Raw genomic sequence first — 6,180 nt, 5'->3', positions numbered from 1 at the left:
TCTGGGATAAATGATCTTTACCCAAACAGACGGTCTATTCCTAGTTCTGGTAGTGCAGTGAAGTTGAGGTCTGATCTGACATAGATGCACGCCCCACCCCCATGACAGTGTATCCCTTAATCTCAATCTCTCTCTGTGTCTTTACAAGAATCATCCAGTTTTGTTTCAGGAAAAGAGTGAATTCATTTTGTTCCATATCCTCTGTAAATGTACTTCTTGGGACTCGATGTAAATTAATCCCTGTAAAGTTGCCGCATAGATCAGAACAAAATAGTTCATTCCGTTTTAACCTCTCTGACACAAGCCACAGATGCAGTGTAGGAGCTGGCACACACACACACATACACACACACACACATTTCCTGTCTACCAGAATGAGTGGGCAGATGACAACCTATATTTAGACAGGCAGAGGGACACACAGATCAACTGCTATGGCTCTCTAAGTCCGCTAACTTATTTGCAGCTGTGGCTGAACTTGTTGCTTTTCCTCTGCAAAAGCAACAAGTTCAGTGTGCAATACATGTATTGCTCAGAAAAGTGTTAGTCTTGTTTCTGCCAGTTGTTTCTTGTGTTCAACCTGCGGCTGCACGGCAGGCAGCACCTGGAGGTGCGTCCCGGCTACGAGTGTCCCCAGTGCGGCAGGACCTACGGCCGCATCACAGAGCTGAAGATGCACCAGCGCAACCACACGGGGGATAAACCGTTTGCTTGCACCTGCTGCAACAAGCGCTTTATTAACAAAGACAAAATGAACGTTCACATGAGGATCCACACCGGGGAGAGGCCGTACTCCTGCTCCTACTGCGGACAGACGTTCACGCAGACGGGAGACCGGAACAGGCACATCAGTAAATTCCACCCGTTAGATTCGGCTGTAAACAAAACTCCACTGACGCTTTGGCCGCTGCTTTGGAAGGGTCGGAGGCTTCGCATGTTTAGGTCCGGTTGATTCCACTGGTCTGAAGATGATGCAGAAATCTGAAGTGAGCGGCAAAACGATTGAATGATTTTATAAAAAGTAAAACCTTAGCCGAAATTCAGTCACTTTTGAGTTCTGAAAGGACTGCAAACACGAGACAATCATTTATTAACAAATCAACTCGGTTGTTATTGCCTAGTTCAATTTCTACAAAAGCCTTTTTAGAACAAGAAAAGTTTCTCAAACCATAAACATCTAAAAACTACGGGTCATTGTGAAAAGTAAACGACTAGAAGTTTGATTTGGTGTCTCTTTATCAACTTTTAATCTATGTTAATAAGCGATCTGCTGGTTTGGCTAATCGTAAAATGTAAACATGCCTCGTGTTACAGGTCAAAACCAAACGCATCAGAATCTGAATGATTGCATGTCTGATGTTCTGAAAACGAAGCTCATGAATGTGGAGCTTTTTGTGTGTGTACTTTAACTGACTGGACTTTGTGACTGTTTTTCACTGCCGTGCTTTCGTCTTTTTTCCTGCGAGCTCCATGCCTGGACTTCCTTCAACATTACTGCTTTATATCGGGGTTATACCTGCAGCTTATTTCTCTCTCTCCTCGTGCAACTCTTCTTCATTCAAGCGCTGTCGCCAACAAACTCAAAAGAGCCGAGTGCCACGGACTTCAGTTCTTTGCTTGATCAAAGATCGGCAGACTTTTAATCGATCGTACCAGTAAGATACTGGCTACCTTTGTTGTCCTTACCACATTGCGTTATAATAGTATTTTTACCTTCTTTCATTTAATTTTTATCTGTTTGCTTCTCTGTGTTCCAGCATTTTGCAACTAGTGCCATGAAAATAAAAAAAATATCCCTGCCAATGCATGTAAGGTCGGTTGTGAAAGTAAAACACTTTCAACTTGTGGATTTTTATTCACCATCCTAAAGTCAAGTGAGAATCGTGTCGTAGAATATGATGTTCAGACAGAAAAGCAACTCATGAAAATGTCTGAAAACTTCAAATTCTTAAAGTTAAAGGTTCTTTGACGTGTCATGGTTTATATATTTTGGCAGCACTAACAATCCACCACTGATAGATAGTACAACATCAGCGTGATGTCAGAATGAACAGCGCCATCTGCAGCACCAGAGGACACCTGCAAGTCGCAGGCAGCGACATGAGAAGAAAAAGATGTATTTGCATATTGTAACGTCGGTGCGAACCATGAAGCAGGAGAGGAGGATTCATTAACAGGATTTATTCCAGCACTCACAGAGCAGTTAACAGGGTCACTGTTACGGCCGAAACCCACGCCAACTCTAACTCACGTCAGGAACCTTCTGCTGCAGCGCGCTACTCTCCGCTCTCGGCTCTCTCTCACTTCCCACTCTGCGCGCGCACATAACACGTAGCTTAAAGGAACAGTACAACACAAACTCTATAGTGATAATCCCCTAAGGGTCATTACAATATATTCACACGCTCATTAGAATTGATACAGGTGTTTTGATCAGCATGTTAAATGCATTTATTATAACATTCATTCATATTTAAGCGTGAACACAGATTTTTTGGGGGGATGATGATGTGGTGGATATCCCTTAATTTGAATTAATTAAACATCACGTCACTGATGAAATGCCCACTCTGATGGGTGCGTTCTAGCTTTGTTTAATTTTATACTATAAGTATAAGTACTACATGCAGATGGTAGATCTTATTCCTCCAAACGTGCATTGTTCCATTAAAAATGCCGCCGATGCCGTCGTCCTGGACATAGAAAAGTTCTATTTTAACAGGGCAAATGTCGTCTGTGAACCCACAGAAGACAAAAAGGAATTTCTTCCAGTGCAACCAGAGCCCCCTGCCATCATGGAAGGGTTGCCTTTGGTACCTGTAGAAGAGGAAGTTCTCACCACTGCAAAGGTCTGTGGTCAAGAAGACAGGAGTGATGTTAAACAGCAGTGTCGCCCGAAGACTTGGAGAAGCAGTGTCACTGGATTATCACATTGCTTCTCTCAAGGGTCTTCCAGGGCAAGAACTTTACTGTAACGGACATGACTGAGATGATGACTAGTCTGCTTGTCTCCAAGATCCAGGAGTCGACCATCACTCTGGAGATGGACAAAAGGGCCAGAAGATCGCCCGAGCTGTCCATAAGAAGCTATGCAAACTGATGGGCAACACATGGACAGTTTGCATTATCCTGATGGTGAACAAGACCCCAATTTGTTGGGGTTCAGGGGGTTTTGGTTTCATTCATTCTTCCCTCTCCCTCTCTCTCTCGACAGTGGGCGTGGGAGAGAACGGAGCGGCAGTTACAGACGCACCTGAAACCCATCATCCCCATTACCCCACTACTTAAAGTCCGTCCGTCTCCACAGTCAATCACCAGATCACCCGAATGCTTCCCGTACGTGTTCCTCGGTCCAGTTCCAGTTCCAGTTCCAGTTCCAGTCCCTGCGTTTTTGAAGACGCCGTTCCGTTCTCTGCCAGTTACCAGAACCAGCTGAGTATCTTGATTTTGTTTGTTGGAGTTGATTTCCCGGCCAGCTGTTGTTTCTGCACTTTTGTTTGGCTGTGAGTTTGTGTTGTTTTCTTGCTAGGATGTTCCAGCCCGTCCACCCCCTCGGTACAGTTTTGACTGAGTGTTTTGTGTTTTTGGGGACAGTTAAAGACTATATTTTGGTTTCCCAACTCTGTCTCTGCATTTTTGGGGTCTGGCTCTGCTCCTTGGCCCTACGGGACCTGACACAATTTACACAATGGTCATAGAGATGCTGGTGACATGTCTGGAGGAGGCAAAGAAACAGAAGAGAAACACATTTGTTTGGGTCGTCGGCTCATTCTGTGGCCTCATTCGGAGGTCAAGGAAATCAGAAGACGCATCCAAGTCTTTTTGGTGAGACGATCAGGTCGCGTACACCCGCACCCCCCGCGCCCCCCCATGCTTTGCAGGTCATAAGTGTTGCAGCGCCTATCACAGCTGGGTATGGGCGAGAGGAGGGGGTGCACTCTGAACAAGTCACCAGTGCACGACGGGGCCACGCAGACAACCATTCATGGGCCCGACATGCTCTACGGACAATTTAGAGCAATTATATGGACATTCACTGCGCCACCGTGCCAGATGAGTGAGTGAATAACGATACTGGACTGACTACAGGTGAGCCTTGGAATGGATGCTTCTTTCAAATGCTCCACAAAGAGGGATGAGGGACGATTTCATCCGGTTTACTGATGTGCTATCAAAACCAATTGGCCCGTAGTTTATTCAATAGAATCGAATAGTTAACGGTGTCAAAGGCCTTCTGGAGGTCCAGCATGACCATGCTGCAGTATTTGCCCGTCTACTTCACGTTTGCTTTTGTTTTCCTCAATGTTCTCATTTAAGAAATTCTTTTTTGCGTTTCTGATCATTTTGTTAACCACATTGCGTAGTTTTCTGCTTTTTCAAGTAGTTCCTCGTTGTTGGTTTATAGTTTTCTATAGTTGTTTCTGAATGCTTGCATCACAAAGTATTGAAACATTCAGTCTCCAATATTTAAAGTGCCTGTCTTTACGTAATTTTAGCAATATCCTGACTGGTCCGTGGTCCGACAGAGTTATGGGTTTATAGGTCTTATGTTCCGACACACTGAGGTGAGTCTCCTGTAATAGAGCAATTGAGCATTTAAATGACTTTGATTGATGTAGTAGTATTTGTGGAGTTTTAATAAGATAATACTGTGTTTACTGTGACAATGTATATTTTTCATTGAACATAAACAATTGTTAATCTCATTGGAATTGTACTCAAACGTATCAGTTTCGTTCCTCCTTTCTCTGTATTTTTATTTTGATAACATTAGATGATGTCTTAATTAAACAGTTGCTATTTCTGTCAGACTCAAAGGAGTGCTTGCAGCTCGCAATGACTGAGGTTTTGAAGAGACAGACTGGTAAAACCATGAAGCGCTACAACCAGGTGAGCTGGATCGGGTTGGTCACAACTCTGCAATGTTTATTCTATTCAGAGAAATGCCCATACATTTGATGGCATCTAAAACTAATCCGGGGTGAATGTCTGATTAAGTTTCTCAAACTGACTGATGGGCCAAAAATCCACAACATTGGTGCCTTGCATCCGCATTACTCATGTGTGTTTTGGCAATAGTGTCGGTTATTAGCACTTTATTTTGAGGTCTCTCACATTTGCAGGTGGTATTCCCCTGCACACCTGTTAAGTCCCTTGAGATAACTTTCTGTTGTGATCTGGCACTATATAAATAAAATGGAATGGAATTGACGACGAACATTGTTAGTTCTGGTGTGCTAACTTGTGGGTCTGTATCATTTTAACATCAAAGGATACAGATCAAAGGTACATGTGCTTTGATGTTAACATCAAACAGCCTATTATAAATATGAACATTACACAATAGTTTTTCTGTTCGAGATGGCAACGTCATTGAATAACACACAACAATCCAGCGGTGAGTATAATTTGATTAAATTGTCACTTCACTTTTATTGAATTTGTCCCTCAGAGGGCAATTTGTTTTACAGCATATACACACATTTTCCACAACACATAACAGACACGTAAGACGCAATTAAGGGACATATAAGGCACAAATTAGAGCAGCATCGTAGTAAGGTGTTAAATATTGTACGTAATAAAGCAGACTTGTGGCTTTCAGAGCTTTTGGCTGCTATAGTTCCTGCAGATGCACTTTCTTTAAAGCTGTTCCATTTAACCAGTTCAGGTGTGCCTGGGAGGCTGCATGTTTGTTCAGTTTACTGCCCAATTCACTGTCACAGACATTGCTGTGGGTCGAACAAGTTTGGCGGCACAAGTTTGGCGGCAGTGAGCTAGCAGACCTTGGGCACCTTAGCCATGATGTATTGCAGAGTCGCATGACTGCTCAAAAATTACTTTATCACGAAAAACAAAACAGAATTTAGATTTGTTTATTGGTCGTTTCATGTTATATTATATTTTTAAAAATTACAATAACTCTTCTTCCCCTCTCTCAGATGGAAACGATAAGGACACTCGCGTGGGTAACATACTCTACAATACATCTGCTATTCTTAGACACGACTCAGCAGGGAGCACCGTCTACAGGTAACATAATGATACAGCCTTAATTAAAGGACTAATTAAGGTTTCAAGTCTTTGAATGAAAGATGGCTGTTATTTTACATTCTTGCATATTTCTGCTCTTTGTGTGATGCAGAGGTACATTTTACGGACGCCCCGTAGCGGTGAAGA

The sequence above is a fragment of the Brachionichthys hirsutus genome, chromosome 17 (genome assembly GCF_040956055.1).
Source record: "Brachionichthys hirsutus isolate HB-005 chromosome 17, CSIRO-AGI_Bhir_v1, whole genome shotgun sequence".
NCBI classification, from domain to species: Eukaryota; Metazoa; Chordata; class Actinopteri; order Lophiiformes; family Brachionichthyidae; genus Brachionichthys; species Brachionichthys hirsutus.
The sequence above is the reverse complement of the archived record's forward strand: the minus strand, read 5'-3'. Positions refer to the sequence as shown.